The sequence below is a fragment of the Phyllobates terribilis genome, unplaced genomic scaffold, assembly GCF_046119375.1.
Source record: "Phyllobates terribilis strain yellow unplaced genomic scaffold, ASM4611937v1 Scaffold_263__1_contigs__length_2631358, whole genome shotgun sequence".
Classification (NCBI taxonomy): Eukaryota; Metazoa; Chordata; class Amphibia; order Anura; family Dendrobatidae; genus Phyllobates; species Phyllobates terribilis.
In genome coordinates, this window is record NW_027363023.1 from 1,467,272 (window position 1) to 1,490,608 (window position 23,337).

Consider the following 23,337-nt stretch of genomic DNA (forward strand, 5'->3'; position numbering starts at 1 on the left):
TCTAACTCTCAGTTGCTCAGCAGGATCTTGTCACTGTGCAATATTCTTTTTAATGCGCAGCGTCAGGGATTCCTCAGACGACACCGGGGTGATCACGCAATATCTCACCCTGCCGTCACTGTGTCATGGATTTCGTCTGGAATCGCGAGCACACGATCCAGATTACTTCGACAGTTCAGCAGTTTTTGGGGATTGCGAATCTCCAGAATGCCACCTCCCGGAAGCTAAAATACGATAAATGAGGGGCCCGGTGAAGAAAGCCATAGCAAATTCGGTCATGTCCCTTGGAGGTGCAATGTACCTGTTGGGTACCCTGATATCGTGGGTTCTGTGAGCACAATACCATTCCAGGGTTTTACAGTGGGATCTGCTACATAATGAAGTTTCTCTTAAGGGGCACTTGGAAGGGAAGATGTCCTTATCACCCCGGTCAGTAAAATCTTTATAGAGGTTAGGCTCATCCTGCCACCAATCTCGAGGGGTTCCCTGGGTACTTGGGGTCACTAGCACAATTACCACAGATGCGAGTCCCAGAGGGTGGGGAGCCCAGGGGACCTGGTCAGATATCGAAAAGGGTCTCTCCTCCAATGCAAAAGAACTTTTGTCGGTCCGAGCTCTGCTGTGCCTGTTTGGGGTGAAGTTCGGGTCCTAGGAGGCATCGACTATGCAGCCTGCACAGCCGATCACAGCCCGGGCACCACGTCTCCGGGTAAATCTCCACCTTTTGAGTTACTTCTTGTGCAGCAGCCCCATGCAAGTTGCTCCGCTCTCCTCGGCCAGCTCCTGCTGAAGACTGAGCTCCTCTGTCCAATCTAGGAGCTCAATAGCCCTGATCACGTCAGTGGTAGCCCAGCGCTGCTGGATCAGATTTACAAATGGCAAACTAATCAGCCCTAGGCATTTCTAATATGTGCAGAGCAGGCGACATAAGTCTGACCGGTGTCCTCATAGACCTTTCCTCGGCCGGGGTCTAATAGGAGCAGTAAGATGGCCGTCATGGGGTCCATTGTTAGATCTCGGCTGCCATAGAAACTCATCGGCACCATGATCGCGCCTCCCTCTCCTGTCTAAAGTGCCTAAATGCTGTGGAAGCCCCCTACTGTGTCATACAGTGGATTAAGCTGCCAGGATCAAGGTTGGCTCCACTGTCGGTGGCTGAGGCAGGAGCAGGACTGTGTTATACAGCCACACTTCTGCCGCAGATCTTGTAAGAGCCCTGACAGGACCTGCCTGATGATAATGTGTCCTATAGAGCGGGTCCTGGTACCGGACTGCCCTGTACATATTCACCACTAGCTGGGAACCAGTTACTTACAAGGTCTAGTTTCGGATGTGTTTCCAGAATCTGTAGTTATCAGCATTTTATCCTTAAGGCCGAGTTATAATATCACTGTAACACTCTTGCCCTGTACCTGTATCCCTGCCCTGTGTGCTGCACAAAATTATATAACAAAGTGTGTGTGTGTGTGTACACAGATATCTATCTCCTGAATGGAATTACTGCTAGATCTCCTGTACATAGAAATATGAGGTTCTTAGCGCACATTTTGAGCAAATTGTGCGAGCCCATCTGCCAACGTCAAGGCGACCTCTTCAGATGGGTCCCTACACTAACACTACACTAACTTAGTAACTGGGACTAGTTTTTTGTATTATTATTACCACCATGTTTACTATTTATTATCATTGCCGTAATGCAATTAATTGTAACTGTTATAACACTAATTAAAAAAATTTATTTAATTTTTTTTTATTATACTTGTGATTCTAATAATGGTATTACTAAAATCCCTTTGCCTAAAGCTGTTGATCCAGAAGTAGGCAAAAACCCCAGGACACCTAACGGCAATATGTTTCTTAGGGGAAAAAATTCCTTCTTGACCTATGGAAAAGGCGATCAGTCCTAGGACCCTGGATCAAACCTAATAATGTTATTACAAGTTATATAATATTACGCTAATTATTGTACTACTGGAGTTATTTTAATTTGTTTTTATAAATCTAACTATTTGAGATGGTTATTATTAACATTGTGCTATCTTATTACAGTATTATTCTTCTTTCCTATCACTACTAATACTGCCCTATACCTACAGTGTTGATCCAGAAGAAGGCAAAAACCCCAGGACACCTTCAGCCAATTTGTGTTACAGGGGAAAAAGTCCTTCTTGACCCCGAGAAAAGACGATCAGTCCTAGAACCCTAGATCAAACCTAATTACTATTACTGTACTAAATGTACTTCTACAGTTTTTAATATAATTTTTTTTATATATTTTGTCTTATGTCCTGCTTTCTTATTAAAGTACTACTCTAACTTTTCTATAACTATTTAATATTACAGTATTGATTGAACTACGTCTATAATTTTTATTTACTCTTTGTTCTTTCTAGAGACATAACTAGTTTATATTATTATTATCCTGCTATCTTATTACTGTATTATTCTTCTTTCTTATTACTACTAATACTACCCTATACCTACAGTGTTGATCCAAAAGAAGGCAAAAACCTCAGGACACCTTCAGTCAATTTGTGTCACAGCGGAAAAATTCCTTCTTGACCCCGAGAAAAGGCGATCAGTCCTAGAACCCTGGATCACACTGTTATTCTACCTACTACTATTACTACTGTTATTTTATTACTTTCTTACTATTATCACTAGTATTATTACTCAAATTACACTAATACTGATATACTACCACTAGATTACTACTATCCTGCGATTATTACTTTGGTGCATTTCTACTTACCAGCCGGTATTGCCGTATGATGATATCGGCAGAGAGGTCCCAGCAGGATGGTCCACATGGTGTTCCTCTTTCCTCTCAAATACCTTTTGATGTAATGGCAGATGTTGTTCTGCTTCTTCCTTTATGTTGTAGGATCGATTCTTCTGTCCTCTTCTGTCCTCTTCTGTCCTCTTCTGTCCTCTTCTGTCCTCTTCTGTCCTCTTCTGTCCTCTTCTGTCCTCTTCTGTCCTCTTCTGTCCTCTTCTGTCCTCTTCTGTCCTCTTCTGTCCTCTTCTGTCCTCTTCTGTCCTCTTCTGTCCTCTTCTGTCCTCTTCTGTCCTCTTCTGTCCTCTTCTGTCCTCTTCTGTCCTCTTCTGTCCTCTTCTGTCCTCTTCTGTCCTCTTCTGTCCTCTTCTGTCCTCTTCTGTCCTCTTCTGTCCTCTTCTGTCCTCTTCTGTCCTCTTCTGTCCTCTTCTGTCCTCTTCTGTCCTCTTCTGTCCTCTTCTGTCCTCTTCTGTCCTCTTCTGTCCTCTTCTGTCCTCTTCTGTCCTCTTCTGTCCTCTTCTGTCCTCTTCTGTCCTCTTCTGTCCTCTTCTGTCCTCTTCTGTCCTCTTCTGTCCTCTTCTGTCCTCTTCTGTCCTCTTCTGTCCTCTTCTGTCCTCTTCTGTCCTCTTCTGTCCTCTTCTGTCCTCTTCTGTCCTCTTCTGTCCTCTTCTGTCCTCTTCTGTCCTCTTCTGTCCTCTTCTGTCCTCTTCTGTCCTCTTCTGTCCTCTTCTGTCCTCTTCTGTCCTCTTCTGTCCTCTTCTGTCCTCTTCTGTCCTCTTCTGTCCTCTTCTGTCCTCTTCTGTCCTCTTCTGTCCTCTTCTGTCCTCTTCTGTCCTCTTCTGTCCTCTTCTGTCCTCTTCTGTCCTCTTCTGTCCTCTTCTGTCCTCTTCTGTCCTCTTCTGTCCTCTTCTGTCCTCTTCTGTCCTCTTCTGTCCTCTTCTGTCCTCTTCTGTCCTCTTCTGTCCTCTTCTGTCCTCTTCTGTCCTCTTCTGTCCTCTTCTGTCCTCTTCTGTCCTCTTCTGTCCTCTTCTGTCCTCTTCTGTCCTCTTCTGTCCTCTTCTGTCCTCTTCTGTCCTCTTCTGTCCTCTTCTGTCCTCTTCTGTCCTCTTCTGTCCTCTTCTGTCCTCTTCTGTCCTCTTCTGTCCTCTTCTGTCCTCTTCTGTCCTCTTCTGTCCTCTTCTGTCCTCTTCTGTCCTCTTCTGTCCTCTTCTGTCCTCTTCTGTCCTCTTCTGTCCTCTTCTGTCCTCTTCTGTCCTCTTCTGTCCTCTTCTGTCCTCTTCTGTCCTCTTCTGTCCTCTTCTGTCCTCTTCTGTCCTCTTCTGTCCTCTTCTGTCCTCTTCTGTCCTCTTCTGTCCTCTTCTGTCCTCTTCTGTCCTCTTCTGTCCTCTTCTGTCCTCTTCTGTCCTCTTCTGTCCTCTTCTGTCCTCTTCTGTCCTCTTCTGTCCTCTTCTGTCCTCTTCTGTCCTCTTCTGTCCTCTTCTGTCCTCTTCTGTCCTCTTCTGTCCTCTTCTGTCCTCTTCTGTCCTCTTCTGTCCTCTTCTGTCCTCTTCTGTCCTCTTCTGTCCTCTTCTGTCCTCTTCTGTCCTCTTCTGTCCTCTTCTGTCCTCTTCTGTCCTCTTCTGTCCTCTTCTGTCCTCTTCTGTCCTCTTCTGTCCTCTTCTGTCCTCTTCTGTCCTCTTCTGTCCTCTTCTGTCCTCTTCTGTCCTCTTCTGTCCTCTTCTGTCCTCTTCTGTCCTCTTCTGTCCTCTTCTGTCCTCTTCTGTCCTCTTCTGTCCTCTTCTGTCCTCTTCTGTCCTCTTCTGTCCTCTTCTGTCCTCTTCTGTCCTCTTCTGTCCTCTTCTGTCCTCTTCTGTCCTCTTCTGTCCTCTTCTGTCCTCTTCTGTCCTCTTCTGTCCTCTTCTGTCCTCTTCTGTCCTCTTCTGTCCTCTTCTGTCCTCTTCTGTCCTCTTCTGTCCTCTTCTGTCCTCTTCTGTCCTCTTCTGTCCTCTTCTGTCCTCTTCTGTCCTCTTCTGTCCTCTTCTGTCCTCTTCTGTCCTCTTCTGTCCTCTTCTGTCCTCTTCTGTCCTCTTCTGTCCTCTTCTGTCCTCTTCTGTCCTCTTCTGTCCTCTTCTGTCCTCTTCTGTCCTCTTCTGTCCTCTTCTGTCCTCTTCTGTCCTCTTCTGTCCTCTTCTGTCCTCTTCTGTCCTCTTCTGTCCTCTTCTGTCCTCTTCTGTCCTCTTCTGTCCTCTTCTGTCCTCTTCTGTCCTCTTCTGTCCTCTTCTGTCCTCTTCTGTCCTCTTCTGTCCTCTTCTGTCCTCTTCTGTCCTCTTCTGTCCTCTTCTGTCCTCTTCTGTCCTCTTCTGTCCTCTTCTGTCCTCTTCTGTCCTCTTCTGTCCTCTTCTGTCCTCTTCTGTCCTCTTCTGTCCTCTTCTGTCCTCTTCTGTCCTCTTCTGTCCTCTTCTCAGGAAACGCAACCCTCAACTGACAGAGCGCCATTACTGACCTCATCCCGCTAAGTAAAAGTGTTTTTCCTGTTTTACACAGAATGCAGACTACCGTGCAGCAACCTATACTCCCGAGGGGCCGCAGGAAACTGGAGTGAATAATCTTCCTTTGGATTACGCTTATGCCGTGTTCTCACTGGTGCTATTGGCTTCCATTGGAGATTTAAGCTTTTTGGTATTTTTGATGCTGTATAGTTAGTCACAAAGTTACCTGAGACGTAATAAATAGCATTAAAGCTGCAGTAATTTTTTTATGTACACTGCTCAAAAAATAAAGGGAACATTTAAACAACAGAATATAACTCCAGGTAAAACAAACTTCTGTGAAATCAAACTGTCCACTTAGGAAACAACACTGATTGACAATCAGTTTCACATGCTGTTGTGAAAATGGAATAGACAATAGATGGAAATTATTGGCAATTATCAAGACACCCTCAATAAAGGAGTAGTTCTGCAGGTGGGGACCACAGACCACATCTCAGTACCAGTGCTTTCTGGCTGATGTTTTGGTCACTTTTGAATGTTGGTTCTGCTTTCACACTCGTGGTAGCATGAGACGGACTCTACAATCCACAGAAGATGCTCAGGTAGTGCAGCTCCTCCAGGATGGCACATCAGTGAGAGCTGTGGCAAGGAGGTTTGCTGTGTTTGTCAGCGTAGTGTCCAGAGGCTGGAGGCGCTACCAGGAGACAGGCCAGTACACCAGGAGACATGGAGGGGGCCGTAGGAGGGCAACAACCCCGCAGCAGGACCGCTACCTCTGCCTTTGTGCAAGAAGCAACAGGAGGAGCACTGCCAGAGCCCTGCAAAATGACCTCCAGCAGGCCACAAATGATCCTCCTTAAGACTGTCAGAAGGAGCTCACTGATAGATTCTCAGTTAGCTAATTTTGCAGCCAGGAATAGACAGTGCAGCACAGATGCTACAGAAGGCAACATTTTTAATGAAACTCAATTACAGAAATCAATTTTAGCCCCAAATACTTGCATTAAAGTAAAAAAAAACAAATGACCCAAAATCTGGACAACCGCTTTAACTCCATACCAACATCTGCCGTACGTGTCTGGTATAAGTCAGTAGCGGGTGTATGGAGCAGAGTCAGCTCGCCCCGTACATGGCAGATAATGGCTGTGACAAACAACCAGGACCTGCCTCTAAGAGCTGCGAGTGGAGCGAAGATCTGCCCACCACTGTTAACCTGTTCAGTGCTGCTGTCAATCTCTAACAGCAGCATTAACAGCGCGCCGGCATTGGGACGCATCGTTCCATGCGCCCACCGGCGCTCCAGTGACGCGATCACAGGGCGCAGATGGACTGCTATGACATCCGGGGGTCTGCTGAAGCCTCCGTGCCTGTCATCATAAAGCTTCATTTGGGCTGTAAAGAAGACCGTGATTTTGCTATATGGAGCATTACTGTGGTATCGCTGTATATAGCACAAGCAATCAGATAATGTATACAAATGCAGTGAAAATTAAAAAAAAAAAAAAAAAGTTTAAAATATTAAAACCCCACACGTTCAGCTCACCTCCCACTAAAAATAAAGATAATAAAAATATACACATTTGTGGTATGGTCTCTTTCAGAGAAATACAATCTATCCAAATATAAAAAACAAACGATCAGTGAACACAGAAAAAAATTCAAAAAGCCAAAATTACATTTTTTTCATTCGCCACAATACTACAGAAAATCCTGTAAGAAGCGATGACCATGTCATATGTGTCCCAAAATGTTATCAATAAAGTCCTCTTGCCCTTCAAAAAATAAGCCCCCACACAGCTCCATCAACCCGAAAAACGAAAATGTTACGGGTCTCAGAAAAAATGGTGACACCATAAAAAAAAAGTTTTTTTTCTTTTGCCAAAACTATTGGAGAAGTTTGGTCTTGCTGTAATCACACTGAGGAGTAGGATCCTATTACCAGGTCATTTTTACCACACTATGTACGCCGTTAAAACCCTTCCCAGAAAAACAGTGTCAGGCTTTTTTTTCCTCGCACTTTTACTGCACTTGGAATTTTTTCCCCGTTTTCTAGTACTATGTGGTAAATGAATGGTGGGATTTATAAGTACCGCTCGTCCTACAAAATAACAAGACCTCACACTATGTGGACAGACATGAAAAAGTTATAGCCCTTGGAAAAAGCGGAGGAAAAAACAGAAAAAAACATCAGTTGGTTCTGTTGGGAAGAGGTAAAGCTGAAGAAACGCATGTAACAGCAGAATATGGAGGAAGGTGAGATATCACCGGCTGGTGGATACTACCTGCTCCATCGCTGGCAGAGTAACCCATCCCCATGGTGGCCGCTGAGATCTTCTCTTGTAGAAACGTATCCAAAATCTATAAAACATCGGGCACAGTCAGCAGAGGGTTTGGTGATTGGCTCATATTGGCGATATACCCAGGGGCATTACTGGGCACAGGGAAGATTGGGAATGAATAGGATTGGCTGTTAGATATGTGATCTCTTCAATTAAAGGGGATGTCTAGTTGGAACAAGTTCTCACTGATCTCTGGATAGGTGATGACTCTTAGATCGGTGGGTTTGGCCGCTATGACCCAATCAGCAGAACAGCACTTATAGATAGAAGTGAGCGAAGTGCAAATGTTCAACCGCCGGTCCGTTCATTCTCTATGGGGGGCGCTGTACTCCGCTTTCTCCTGCATAGAGAATGAATGGAGCGGTGGCCGGGGAGGGTCTAGCAGGGATTAGTTGGGTTCCCAGCAGATCTAGAAGTTGTCACTTATCATGTGTTGGGGAATAATGACTTCTCCTCTGATAAATGTGCTGATTCCTGTCAGTTGTGGTCGCTGAGTGCGTGTGATGGGATGTGGCTCCGTCCGTTATATTATATCACGTCTTATACCTATAATCTCGCTGATCGCAGGTGTCTGTCTTCACACTCAGATGAGATGGAACAAACTGACCATATAGAACTTTTTTTTTCTTCTTCAAATTCAAACCGAGCAATCCTATTGGCCGAGTATGAATGCAGTTACCATGGTGACAGAAGTAGCTGCACATTTAAAGGGACAAGATACTAATATTGTACTAAAGTGTATTTTATTATACACTTCACATAACTGACTGGGTACACCTTGGTGCTGGTGGGATGGCTTTTTTTTTTTTTTATCAAACAACATGTTTACTAAGTACCCTATATTATATATATTTCCTATTGCTTTTTACTTACTTATAGCAGGATATATGTTCATATTGTTTCTATCCTAAGTTTGTTGATTTTCTAATAGATGGTGGCAAACTTCTTCCTCGCCTTTGAAGCACAGCTTTCAATTATTCCTATCGGAAACAAGGTAAAAAGCTTCGAGCTGAGCGCGATCAGACTCCTTCAGTCCCGCAGCAGGTAAATCTGTGAACATCGCCGGCACTCCTGCTGTTCCTAGTACCGATCCCTCTGAGCGGCTGTGCAGTAATGAAGGCAGGATTCACCCCAAACTTGCTCGTCTTTTTTTTCGATTTCCAGTTCTGGTAATTAGTGATACACATGTGTATATCCAGTGGTCAACTCAAAACCTATGTATGGAAAATCAATTGTTTGCTGTATGCATCTCATTTGTAGGATGCACACTATTCATTTCAATATGGAGCGGAGTAGGAGGAGACTTTCATTACTGTCGCCCTTTACTTCCTCCCTGCTGATAGGAAATGCCATGCTGTTTGCTTGTGTCTTGTGATTACAGCAGCCTGCAACAGTTTTCAGCGTGCACTCCCCGGCTCAGGCATCAAGCAGTAAATGATAACATTAAAACGCTGCTACCCCTTTGTTAGTCACTTTTTTATCTTCTTCCCCTTCTACGAATGCTATAGTCCGTTATTCTAGAACTGCTCTGAAAATGGTTCTCTCTGGAGTGTTGGGATTTGGGTTTAGGGTGGGTTATGGGAATTGAAGTTCAGATACTTTGTTCATATTTTTACTATGGAATTACTATGTCATGTATGTTATTTGAAAGATGGAATATTTGTAGTTGGAGTTTTTCAATAAAAATGGTTTGATTAAAAATAAATATGAAATTAAAATTCCTCTGTTCTTGAGAAAGCATAGGATTTTACTAAGAGGTAAATTGCACGTTCCTTGTTTTCCAGGCACTTTACATTTTTGCTAGTTTTGTACGATTACACAATCCCTTTTATAGGCCAGAGCCAGTTGTACATCTCTCCCTAAACTCTTGTTCACACTATATTTTAAGCCAGTTTTATTATATGGTTTGTAGATGTTGTCCAGCTTTGATAAATAATTAGTATTTATACTTTGCTTTTAGATAGACTTGAAGAATGCAGATCCGGAAAGGGTGGAGAAACAAATTGAGAAGATGTTTGACGTTCCCGCTAGTGACTGTATCCGGGTACGATGCGCTCCAGATCAAAATCATTCCTGTAGGCAAATTTAACTCCGCTGTCTGTACCTTTGTCTTTTATTTTTTTCTACAAAATGTGGCTGGAAAAGGGGCAATGTAGCGAGGAATTGACATCAATTTTTGTGTTAAAAAAAAGCAAAAAACTTTTGTGACGCATCATTTTTGCGCAAAAATGTGCAGCTTCCTATTTTACAGCACTCTTACAACTTTTAGAAATTGGGCTTGGTAAGCCACACAGGTCTAAGAACGACCCATTGGGGTTTTAGGTGTTAAAAAAATGATCATATGAAAGATTTTGTGATCTGCTGTTACGTGATTGTAATAACAACATTAAAGCCCCATTCAGATGTACAGGTTTTATCTATGAGAAACTGAGCAGAACGATATATAGGTTTGTGGGAGAAGATTCAGTATAAATTGTAATTTATTCATTAGATTTGAGAGTCCTCAGTGGTTGATACCTTTAATGGCTAACTGAAAAGATGGTAACAAATTGCAAGCTTTCCAGACTACTCAGGCTTCTTCATCAGGCAGACCTGAGACCTGAGTAGTCTGGAAAGCCTGCAATTTGTTTCCTTTTAATGGCTAACGGAAAAGATGGTATCAACCACTGAGGACTCTCAAATCTAAATACTCTTCTATCTACTGGCTAATACGCTACAAAGATAGATGTTTTTCCTGTATCAATATATTCAGTGGAATCCTGCTGTTTGTACAGATGAGTCCAGTGGGCGGTCCTACTAGTGATTGACAGCTATCTTTGCCTGCATGGTCATACAGGGAACTGTCAATCACTTAGTAGGACCGCCCACTGGACTAGTGTACATACGGCAGGACTTTTCACTGCATAAAATGCCAGTTTTGCTGACTCTCTTCCCACAGATATGTCTATCAGTCTGATCAACTTCTCTGCTCTACAACACCCCCCTACAGATCTTATACCATTTCAGCATGACAGGTTCCTTTAATCACCTGCAGATGACATAAGTAGCCATGTTCTGTGTGGCTTACGGAGGGGCTTGATTGCTTGTCAGCTTCAAACAGGTTTCATTTCTTCTGATTCGTTGTAGCCGAGTTCTAAACTGTATTAAGAAATTCATTTCTCTGTTTATTTCTATTAGATGTCGGGGAAGCTTGGAACAAATGTGGAAAGTGTTCTTCAAGAAGTTGTCAGGAGGCTTCCACCGTGAGTACGGACTAATGCGGCTCTATCCATCTTCTCTTTATTAAAGGGAACCTGTCACCTTGGAAAATGCTATGTACCTGCAGGTATAGGGTTAATCTGCAGATAAATATTGTTACAATGCTGCCCGGCCGCCTTATTGATAGTGTAGGTACCGGGAGAAAATTAACTTCTTTCCTCCCTGCAGCCGCCGGCCTTCACTCATCGTTGTGCACGGAGTGGCTACAGTCTTGGATCACAGCACCGCTCGCTATATCAGGGGCGACGGCTGTAAACCCGGCCCGGATTTTGATTGACAGCTTGCTCTGCACAGATGCGCTGCAGAACCACTTAGAATCTGAGTGAAGGAGTAGTATGTTCACAGATAGAGAATATGGCTCATCCACGTGCAGATCTGCTCCACGTCCGATTACATATTTGTGGGAGAAACCCTAGTGGCAGCCTCATATTTCTGACATGGATCCTCTAGCACTATTTGTGAAACTGCGGCTCCCAGCATAACTTGATGAGAGACCGTCAGTCTGCTGGGACCTGTAGTTTCACTACAGCAGGAGTGTCACAAGCTGCGGACCTCCGCTCACTCCAGCACTGGTCGGCATTTTCAGCACGTGAACGTACGCTATGCTTTCTGGAGACACAAGGGTGTAGATAATTTTATCAAACCCTTGACTGTAAGTTTGCTGAACCCTAAGTGGATTATATTGTTCCCACTGTTTCAGTTTTGGACCATTTAAGGGGAATTTAAAGGGTTCTGGCCACTGATTTTCCTTAAAGGGGATCAGTATCCCTGAATGTCTTTGTATATACTTGATAAAGACCTATAACAGGTCGAAACGTTATGTGATGGCGAAATAAACTTTGTCTTTGGAATTCATCACCCTGGACTGAACGGTTTACTTACCTTTATCCCCCTTAACAGGATGTCTTATTCTTGTGTTTTAGTCCCAAGATTGAAAAGGGCAGCCCTCTTAAAGCCCTGCTGTTTGACTCCACGTTTGATCACTACAGAGGCGTCGTAGCCGCATCGCCCTGTGTGGAGGTGACGTGTGTAAAGGCAATAAAATCGTGTCTGCCCACTCTGGCAAGTGCTATGAAGTCAATGAGGTTGGCATACTGACCCCAGAGGAAGTGCCAGCCGAAAAACTAAGTTTTTTTTAAATAATTTAATTAGCCTTTCCCTCTGTCTTCACCAATCAGCCCTCTGTATTGATGATCAGATCAAAGATGTAGACAGGGATTGTCTCACGCTGCATCTCCTTCCTGATTGTATCACTGAGAAGACAGAAGCTGCCCCATCCCATTCTCCAAGAAATGCAGAACCCAATGCATCTGCTGTCCGTGATCCGCTTATTGTCAGAGGACATCATTAGGGACTGCATTTTCTCATTGCTTAAGAAATTGTTGGGGATCCTGCTAATTGCCGGTTGCATGAATTTATATAGTGTGACCAAGTTGTCAAGCACTTTTCCAAGTGATGCTAAAATCGCCTGGAAAGCGCTTGACAACCCGCATGCGAAATCACATGTGCAAAACGCGTGACAAACGCTTGTCCCTGGCTGAAAAAAACGCATGTAAAATCCGCATGCCAGGGAGATACAGAAACGTTCAGGAAAAAAACCGGAGCATTTCTGCATCGTGGGCACATAGCCTTAGAGTGCTGCTGTGCAGGCAAAGACAACATCCCCCTCTTTCTGAGAATCAGTGGGGCTTGAAGGGGTACGGCTCCCCATCAGTTATAAAGCCATGTCATGTCATCAATCATATGAGTGTTATGTGGCAATGGCATTGTCTTGACAGCCAAGGATCCTACTGAAGGCCTCCATGTCTTCCATGATTGTACAACTATGAAGCCCGTCCCATAACTGGGATTAATATGAGATTGGTCATTTTACTCTACACTGTAGCGGTAAAGCCATTGGATGTTTTCGGTGACCTGAGCCTGCAAAGTTAAATTCTCCCGTTACATCATTTTTGGCTTCACCACATCTGTTCGTGTTAAAACTAAAAAAAATATCTTCTAGAAATCCTATCGAGTGGATGATGGAATGAAAAAGAAAAAAAAGATGAAGCGGCAGAATCTCTGGAGTTTATTTTGTTCACTTTGCCTCACCAAGAAAAGTAATAAAAAGAGATCAGAAAATATTTATGAAAAACTACAGCTCTAACTGCAAAAAAAGCCCAGATACAACGAATCTACTGGGAAAAAAGCCCAGATACAACGAATCTACTGGGAAAAAAGCCCAGATACAACGAATCTACTGGGAAAAAAGCCCAGATACAACGAATCTACTGGGAAAAAAAGCCCAGATACAACGAATCTACTGGGAAAAAAGCCCAGATACAACGAATCTACTGGGAAAAAAGCCCAGATACAACGAATCTACTGGGAAAAAAAGCCCAGATACAACGAATCTACTGGGAAAAAAGCCCAGATACAACGAATCTACTGGGAAAAAAAGCCCAGATACAACGAATCTACTGGGAAAAAAGCCCAGATACAACGAATCTACTGGGAAAAAAAGCCCAGATACAACGAATCTACTGGGAAAAAAGCCCAGATACAACGAATCTACTGGGAAAAAAAGCCCAGATACAACGAATCTACTGGAAAAAAGCCCAGATACAACGAATCTACTGGGAAAAAAGCCCAGATACAACGAATCTACTGGAAAAAAAGCCCAGATACAACGAATCTACTGGGAAAAAGCCCAGATACAACGAATCTACTGGGAAAAAAAGCCCAGATACAACGAATCTACTGGGAAAAAAAGCCCAGATACAACGAATCTACTGGGAAAAAAAGCCCAGATACAACGAATCTACTGGGAAAAAAAGCCCAGATACAACGAATCTACTGGGAAAAAAAGCCCAGATACAACGAATCTACTGGGAAAAAAAGCCCAGATACAACGAATCTACTGGGAAAAAAAGCCCAGATACAACGAATCTACTGGGAAAAAAAGCCCAGATACAACGAATCTACTGGGAAAAAAAGCCCAGATACAACGAATCTACTGGGAAAAAAAGCCCAGATACAACGAATCTACTGGAAAAAAGCCCAGATACAACGAATCTACTGGGAAAAAAAGCCCAGATACAACGAATCTACTGGGAAAAAAAGCCCAGATACAACGAATCTACTGGGAAAAAAAAGTTTTATAGCTTTTAGAAGGCAAGGATAAAAAAAAATAGTAAAAGTGAAGATTATCCCACATGCACTTTGTCACCCAAGGATCTGCATAAACTGCAGCCGCCCATCTCAGCACCACTTCTTTTGTTTGTGCTTTTTCCTTATTGCTTTCTGTGTCTTTTTAAAAGGGTTTTTCCATCATTTTTTTAAAGTAATTTTTTCCGATATCCAAAGCATTTAAAATTGTGTACGACCCTGTGCAGGATATAATAGAGCGACATTTTAGCACGCTAGGAATATTCTTATAGTGCCACTAGATGGCGCTCTAATCCTGCATGCAGTACTGATGCTCCTGTCGGTGCTGCTTTCTATGAATATACATGTGTGTTTGGAGCCCAGGAGAGTGCAGAGCTGAAAGGGGATTCTGTTATTAAAGCAAATAAAATGCCAATATTGTGTTATGGAAAGTTCTGCAAATTAAAATACAATTTTGTGTTTTTATTGCCATTCAATACAAATCTGTTGTGGCCGTATGATGGTTCTCAGCTTGTTACAGTGCGATTAGCAGAGCTCTCTGATGTGGTATTTAGGCTCTGGGAAGTTATAACATATATGTTGATAGATCCAAAATAGTTTTACATCCAAAATTCAGTGCTGACTAATGTCACAGCATTTCTGACTTAAATGAATGTAACTAGATGAAATACTATTTTTGCTGCATGCAGCCACCACCAGGGGGAGCTGTTGACATGTGATTATGTACAGCTAGTATTGGACCCACCCGCAGCAGTAGAAGTCTGTCTCCAGTGAGCGCCCTCTAGTGCCAGCTGTATATAGCTGTAGTGAACTCATGCAGTGCTGGGTCTCAGAGCCGTTGCTACCTTCTTTTATGGCTGATTTGTACCTGATATTCAATGTGGAATTTGATGAATCTGCACTAATTGTGAATATATATTACTCTCATTGTTTCTAAGATATGCTGGGCAAGTAGGTTATCTAATCGCTGGGATGAAGGACGCACAGGAAGCACAAATAGGAGACACTCTGCATTTACTGAAGCAGCCAGTGGCTCTGCCCGGCTTTAAGCCTGCGAAACCCATGGTGTTTGCAGGTGAGTTGAACCCTAATACAAATTAAATGGTCCCTGTACTTGATCTCATTCGATAGATAATGTGCAAAATCCCTTTATAAAGTTCAATTAAGTTGGAGTTACTTTTCAGGGGTTAGATAACCTAAAAGTGTCGGCCGGTAGGGTCTCCCTTCTGTCTAAGTGTAATTTGTCTCTAGCAGCAGAAATCCCCCTATATGGATTACCGGAAGAGGGGCTTGGCCTTTGTCTCTTTGCTCCTGCCTGTCAAACTGTATATGCAGGCATAACAGAGATGCAGCCTTTCAGTTAATTGCAGGCATCTCATTAAGCAATGGCAGAAGCAATACGTGCTGAGTAATGAGAGAAGGGATGTCCCAGGACCTATAGTGCTGACAGAATGCTGATAAAGAGGAATCGTCCACTCCAAAAGAGTGGATGGCAAGTTACAGAGCATGTGTATTGGTACTGTTCCAGGACATACTGTTTTATCTACAGTCCATTTAGAATCAAAACTCTGTTCTACATAATATTGTACATGGAACAGAGTATTATGACAATGTAACTGCAACACGCATCGAAGTCAAAATCTAGGCAGAATTACACCTATAGCCCCCTCAGACTATGCAAAACACCAATTGAGCTTTAACAACTTCAGCTCAAGTGCTCAAAAACTGTGTAACGGGGTCGGAAAGCTATTGTACAGTATACAGTATATATTTTATTAGCGTAATATTAAAACCTGTATTACAAGAGCACTTAGTTCAAGATTCAGCCTCCAGATGGCGTGACATCAGAGATTAGACACATCTGCAAGAGCGTCCTCAACAATGAATATATAGTCAATCACAGGGACTAGACGTGTAATGTATCAGTACAACAGTATAACGAGTGTTGTGTAGAGATGAGCGAACCCGAGCTGTAAAGTTTGGGGTTCATACCAGACACCTAGTGTTCAATGCTGAACTCCGAACACTGACAAGTCCGTTTTAAGAGTGAGAGACCTCCTAGCCCTTACTACGACCATTTTACAGCATCAAAGTTTGTGCCTCCATTGACTTCTATGGGGTTTGGGTTCAAGTTCTGGTACCCGAACCGAAGTTTGGTCGAAACCGAACATCCACGGGGTTCGCTCATCCCTAGTGTAGTGTAAATTCTACGTATTTTGCGCCTGAGTACCAGTAATGAGGAGATCCTTACCCATTATGTGCCTGCCACTCTCCTAAACACGCGTTTCACTTTTTTAGCTTCTTCAGAGGGACACAGTATACCAAACACTGCCCCCCGGGCACCAGATGTACCCCACTGTATCAATTCCTTTAAGGCTAAAGTTACAGCTATAGAATAGATTGACCTTGACAATTCAAGTGCTTTCTTGTGGGAAGTATGTGCACCCCCCGATCATTTCAGTGGAGAGCGACCATTCCCAGCCACCTCTATTGAGAATCCATGACAGACACAGGCGCTGTACCCTCGCCTGTCACACTTTAGTAATCCTACTAATTCCTTGTAACAGCCAGGAACGCCTCCATGATTGGATTAGGAACGGTGATCACAGAGTAGATAAATGCCAGAGAACCTTTATTCTGCACCAGCATTTTTCGTCCCATTAGACTCGGCCTATTTTACAGAAGCCGAGATAATTGAGGAGAGATGTAAGGAAGGAACCTCACGATCCTCCAGGACTAGTCAGCTCAGAGCCGTGACGTGTGGACAAGGTTTTTCTACATTGTGGGGAATTTAGGGAGCGCTGCAGCAAGGGGGTTGGTAATGACACGCCACCGTGACACATAATGCATGGACTGTCTCCTCTCATTTGTTCTTTGAAGCTTGTTTTCCTCGTGAGTGATGCTCGACGCATGAGAAAAGCCCAAACAATTAACATCAAATGGGTTTTCTGCGATTTGTAAAAAATATATAGCAGAGAGATGGGAATCTAGGAATGATTACATATGGAATAAAAAAATAAAAGAAAAGACCTTCTCAAACTCTGCCCTTTCAGAATCGCGGCTCTCACGGTCCCTGCTCACTTTTGGCAGTGACCAAATCCAGTATATCATTCATGTGGACACTTAAAGTGTATCCGTCATTTTAATTTTTATTTCATAAATCAATAGTTTACGTGAAAATAGGAAACTTTGGAATATATCTTATCAAAGAAATTTGCTTCTTTATTTACTAAAATTGATCAGTCATCATCAAGTCTCAATTCTGAGGTAAAAATTTGTATTCAGTGAAGACAGACTTTCCCATTACTGAGATAGGAGATGGCAGCTGCTACTGATAAGGGGGAGGAGCTGTCTCTAGCTCCTCCCTCTTCCTGCCAACATAGAATTGTATCCGTAGCAGCTGCCATCTCCTATCTCAGTAATGGGAAAGTGTCTTCACTGAATACAGATTTTACCTCAGAATTTCATAGTGAATGATAAATTTTGGCAGAGAATGAAGAAAATGTCTTTCATAAGATATATTACAAAGTTGTTTAATTTCATGTGTACTCTTGATTTATGAAATAACAATTAAAAGAGGGTTACTCTCTAAGATAATCAGGTGCCTTAAAGGTCATGTGCTGGAGATGTCGGCTTCACTGCTGAGGTCAGTACTAGTGTTGAGCGAGTATGTTCTATTAACCCTTTCGCCGAGTATGCTCGGGCCGAGCTCCGAGTATTTACAGCTCCTCGGTGATATGGTTGAATCGCTCCCGTGTGCATGATTTGCAACTGTTTGACGGTTTTATTACATGAGAGGAATGTCTATTTCTTACACATTCCTCACATGTAATAAAACTGTTTCAACCATATCACCGAGCAGCTATAAATACTCGGAGCTCGGCCCGAGCATACTCGCTCAACACTAGTCAGTACCTTAGTCACATGAATGATGTACGGAAAGCCTGCAGGAAGTAAGCGGAGACCAGTGCGGACTACCGGAGCAATAGTGATGGAGCCATGGGGGGAACAAAGAGGTGAGAATAGGGATTTTGAATTGAACCCATTCCCTGCTGCTTCCTGAGTTTTTGGAAAACCATTTTAAGATATGTGCACACGGCGTCTCTTAGATTTCGGTACCGCCACTGAGATTTCCCAGACAAGGCCGCTTGAGGAAGACCGCAACGGTCGATTCCTGAGGTGTCTTCTCCGGCGGCTTTGCAGCGGCTTTCACTTTACGCTGGTAACTATAGAGAGCAGGCGGCTTCCTAGCGGAAGACACTCAAAGAATGAACCTGTTCCTTATTTTAACCACTTCAGTTTCCGAATCCTAAAGTGGCTAAAAGACATAAGACAGAAGATGTGCACAGCAATGTTGCTTTGACATTGCTGTGCATTATGTTCATATTATGGGGCGCTTTATCTGGCAGATTCCAGGCTGAAAAAGCAGCCTGGAAGGAATCCACTTGAAAAAGACGCCATGTGCGCACACCCTTGGGGTAAGTTCACACACAGTATTTTAATGTGGATTTTTTTATGTGCATTTATTGAGTGGCCATACCCACTCCCAGTTGAGTTCTGACCACCGTTCAAAAACTTGGCAAAGTGTTCCCAGACGGGCAAAAAAAAAACCCACAAAATTTTAAGCAATTTTACACTAGAAAACGGACGTAAACTTCTGGATGAATCGGCCCCTTCGTTTTCTGAAGCAGTCAAAAAACTCAGTGTGAACATACCCTAAATGTGGTTTTTGGAGCAGAATCCACTTCAGAGTATTGTGTGAACATACCCTAATGGTTTCTTTTAACTTTCTGTTCCAGGAATGTTTCCAGTTGACCAATCCGAATACAGCAATATGAAGAGTGCGCTGGAAAAGCTGACCTTGAACGATTCAAGTGTCTGTTAGTCGGGACAGCAGTGCAGCTCTGGGTGCTGGCTGGAGGTGCGTCTTCTACTGCCATTATCTGAATTATTTTATATCACTATATATTTTATTTCAGTCATTTCCTATACTTATGATGAAAATATACCGTGCGGGCATTAATGTGTCCTACAGTGATCATAAGGGCACAGTTATCACCTACGGACCGATTAATTGAGCATTAGATAGACATTTCAATAACTTTAATTTCTGAAAAGGGGTCATTTGTGCAAGTTTAATTATTGATTTAGTGTGTAAGGCTGAAAAAAAACGTCTTCAGCTCAGAAAATTCTTTTGTAACAATGATCAGGAGGAAAGCAAAAACACATTACAAGGTAAAGTCCAATTTTTGGCAGAGCAAACCACTGGGTCAACAATTCATCTTGGTAATGTGTTAACCACTTGTATATTACACTCACGAATGATATCTAGTCCCCTAGTGAATTCAGCAGAGAGTTGCACAGTCTCACGCTCTTACAGTAAAGAATCCTGGTCTTGGCCCTTTTGTTATAGATACGGTACTGAATATATTACAGTATGTCACTCCTTAGCATTTTTTTTTAACTAATAATTTAATCATAATAACTAATAATTTTAACTAATTAATTGTATTACTCTTTCCTTGTATTGCAGTCCACCTATTCCATCTTTGCTTTAATCTCCCACCTTGAACTTGCTAGACCTCGGCTTTGCCTTTCTTGCACACTGGTGGCCAAATCTGTGCACCATGTTCCATATGGAGTCTGACTAGTGAAAATGTATTTTTCATTGTTAATTCACATTTGTCCCTTCTCGGCCCAAACCTCCAGCTTATCCAGACATGTTTGTGACATATTATCCTGCATTTCCATAGCCAGGATTGTCACCGGTACAGTATTGTGTAGATCTGAATCCTCATATCCTCATCAATACACATGTACATGTACACATGAGCCTGCTGGACTTCCCATAGAGAAGTCAGAAATGGTTTATTACCACCTCTGCCTTCCTGATTGTTTCCTAAACAAGTGCTGTGCGTATAGTTTAGGAAGCAATGGCGGTGATCATGTGAGTACCGGTTGCTGGCAGCATGTGTTGCTAGGTTAGCCCCAGATTGATTCAGCAGTTTTCAGGAAGTTGAATTTTGTCATGTTTTGTTATTACTGAATTTCCCTGTAACTGTGCCTGGCATATAAGCCCCAGTTACAGGGGAATTCAATACTGACAAAATGGAGGCAAACGTTATTTGGATGACTGAACCAGAGACATTTTTAGAGATCTTAAAATCCCATGTACGGAAAAAAAAAAAAATGCCTGGTGATGATCAGAAATGATCTGGTCTTGAACTGGTTTGTAGTTCAGTCTACGACCTGCCTTGTGTATAGTAGGCAGTGCAAATAGCGTGGTGTTTCTCTATTATGATGGACACCGCGTTACTGGTACTTTCCAGAGCAATTTCTATTAGAGTGGTGGATACCTATCGAGCACTAAGTAGTTGCTCATTTTATTAACACTTTCGGTATACTTGCCTCTCTATAAATTATAACTAACGTTCATGTCCTGCACAGGTTGGGCTTCCTGGGGCTTTTACATATGGAGGTGTTTAACTAGAGACAGGAGCAGGAATACAATGCATCTGTCATAATGACGTCCTCTACAGTCCCATACAAGGCTGTGCTGTCCTCTCCAAAGCTGATTAAGGTACTTTCTGTCTATGGCTTCCATGAAGCAGTAATGCCTTATATGTAACCACTCTGCGCTGTATTGTGGGCCACTCTGATTTGTTGTGCCATACCCCAAAACTAACTATCAGGGTGTTTCATTATTTCTGGGGGAAACAAAATCAGTAAAATTGGACTTTGATTTTGAGATGTTGACATTTTTTGTTCAGTATTTGCAGTTGAAGTGGTTTTCTGCTACTGTAACATTAATGACCTAATTCCAGCACTGGTCATCAATGTCAGATCGGTGGAAGTCCCAACAACTGGCATCACCAACAATCTGCTGTGTGCAGCGGTGGCCAGATGGTGTTCGGAGCGGATCCACACCGCTCCAGCACGCTGGTCACTGGTCACTGCCGGGTTCTGCAGATCACCTCCAATTGTATGATCCCATCTAATTTTCCACATTATTTCTTTAGGAATATGGAGAATCGGAGATTACTATTGTAAATCCATCTGAATTTCCTGACAAATCTGTAGTAAAGGAATATCTTGAACCTATGATTTTGGGTACAATTATCTCACCAGATGACTATCTTGGAAAGATCATGTCGCTGTGTCAGGTCAGTGACCATTGGATCACAAAATTTGAGGTGATGACATTGGGAAATTATATCATAAACATTAATTTTTCAAACACTATATATGTTATCTTACACTCTCCATATGTTAAAGGGGTTGTCCAAGACTTAGATATTGATGACTTATCTTTTGGATGGGTGGAGGTCCGCAGCAGCTCCCCCGGCAGCTGGGTGTACACAGTATACGGAGGTGGAAGACCTGAGCTCTGTACACTGTGTAGAGACTGTTATCAGGTTCTGCATCTCTGCTCTTATTTACTTCAGTGGGAGCTGAGCTGTAGTACCTGAGAATGGCCACTATGTGGTGTCCTGACTCCATACACTGTTCACTTTTGGGTGCCATGTGAGCTGCAAACAGTGGATCACCGAGTGTAAGAAGCCCCCTGATCTATCAAAGTCCTAGATAACCCCGTATAATACAAGGACGGCAGATTATAGGAAATGTCACCCTATTTTGGGGTAGATGTAGCAAAACTAATGTAGGAGCCAAGTGGAGCAGAGACACGTAGCAGGCAATTTGGTTTCTGCCACCCTCCATTACATCAGGTTTCCACTCCCTTTTAATGTAGTGGTAATGTATGTAGAAATAACGAAGACCGGATATACCAATTGTAAGTCAATGGGACCCACAAGGATTCATTTTGTTTCATTAGAAGACGGATCTCTTGGTCCATGGCTCCATGAGGAATGGCAGCTGTTATGCCAATGTGAACTACGTTCCAATAAAGCCAATTGCTTATTTCCGCAGACCCGGCGAGCAGAGCAGAAGAGCTTTCTTTACATAGACGAACACTGGATCATGATGAAGTATTTGTTACCTTTGAATGAAGTTGTGGTTGATTTTTATGACAACTTAAAATCCTTATCTTCAGGATATGCAAGGTGAGACCTACAAAACCATGCAAAACCTTCACCCCTTCCGCCCGGCCTTTGCTGTTCCCAAACAAGATATATCTATATAGTCAAAAGATGGTACGATTGTTCTACATTTTCTTCTTACTCAACTCCAAGAGACTGACAGTCTATTTGGTCCAGTTTGAGGCACATTATCACAAGAAGATCAGATGCCCCATAAGGGAATCTCCTAGGGCTTTCTCTAAGGGTCTCGGACTCTTCGATGAATAAGGGGCTTATGAGGTTTACCTTCTCCAGCAGCAATAAGTGAGAGTACATAAAACCGTACACCATAGCAGGGTGTACATAATCGGGAAAGGAGAGCAAGAAACCAAATCCGTTCCAAGGTCTCAATCTTGACAGCGTTTAGCAACCTAAACCTTGTGAATCTCAGTGGTGCTAGGCCGGGAGTATCGAGCCAAGAAGCCCATAGGTCTTCACGTTTTTGCAGAGAGCCTGGAAGCTTTTGTTGATACGGAGATCACATCCACTGTGTTCATCATAAAACATTAAACTTTACAATTTACAAGATTTAAAAGGAAATTGTATTTTCAACCAGCTTTACATAACTCAATAGAACAGGAGATTACTAAAAAACAAAAAAAAACACCTTGTAATATATCTGATCAGAGAAATCTGCTTACTTCTCCACTCCCCTTACCTCCTGAACTTGTCATAAAAAAAAACAACTCAAATCTAACTTGCTGGGAGAAGACGGACAGCAGGCTCACTGTGGTGTCGTGACGCTGCCCATTATAATCTATGGAGAGTGGAAGGAGTGAGACGCAGACTGAGGAAAATGAGGGCTGAGCTTCCTCTTAAGTGCTTTACCTTACATAAGAGCTGGATGCACAGCTACACAGCTCCGTACTGCTGTATAATGTTCTTCTCTCTACTTCCCCATTACCCTGTATTCTATAAGCCCTTGAGGGCAGGGTCCTCTTCTCTGTACCAGTCTATTAGTTATATGTATATAAACCTGTTCACATGTCCAGCACCCTCGAATTAATGGTGCTTTAAATAAATAATAATAATGTCCTCCATGCTTCTGCTTTGTCATCTGTGTGCTAAGGAATAAAGAGCAGGAATCCCTCTGTAGCTGCCAGGATTCTCCTCCCACCAGTTCAGCATCTGTTGAAAATTAAGAAATAAAGCCTGCAGAGGGGAAAACTGGTGAAAATGCAGGAAAACAAGTCCTATAATGGCCGGAAAGTGTCATTCCTTATGCACAAAGACAAGACTGGTTATTCGGAAACATTACTTGAAAGCAC

General features: G+C 42.9%; 1 pseudogene; it reads left to right on the top strand.

Annotated features, from left to right (window-relative positions):
• Nucleotides 1-8,517: 8,517 nt before the first annotated feature.
• On the top strand, nucleotides 8,518-22,810 carry LOC141219322 (translation factor GUF1, mitochondrial-like; annotated as a pseudogene).
• Nucleotides 22,811-23,337: the final 527 nt, after the last annotated feature.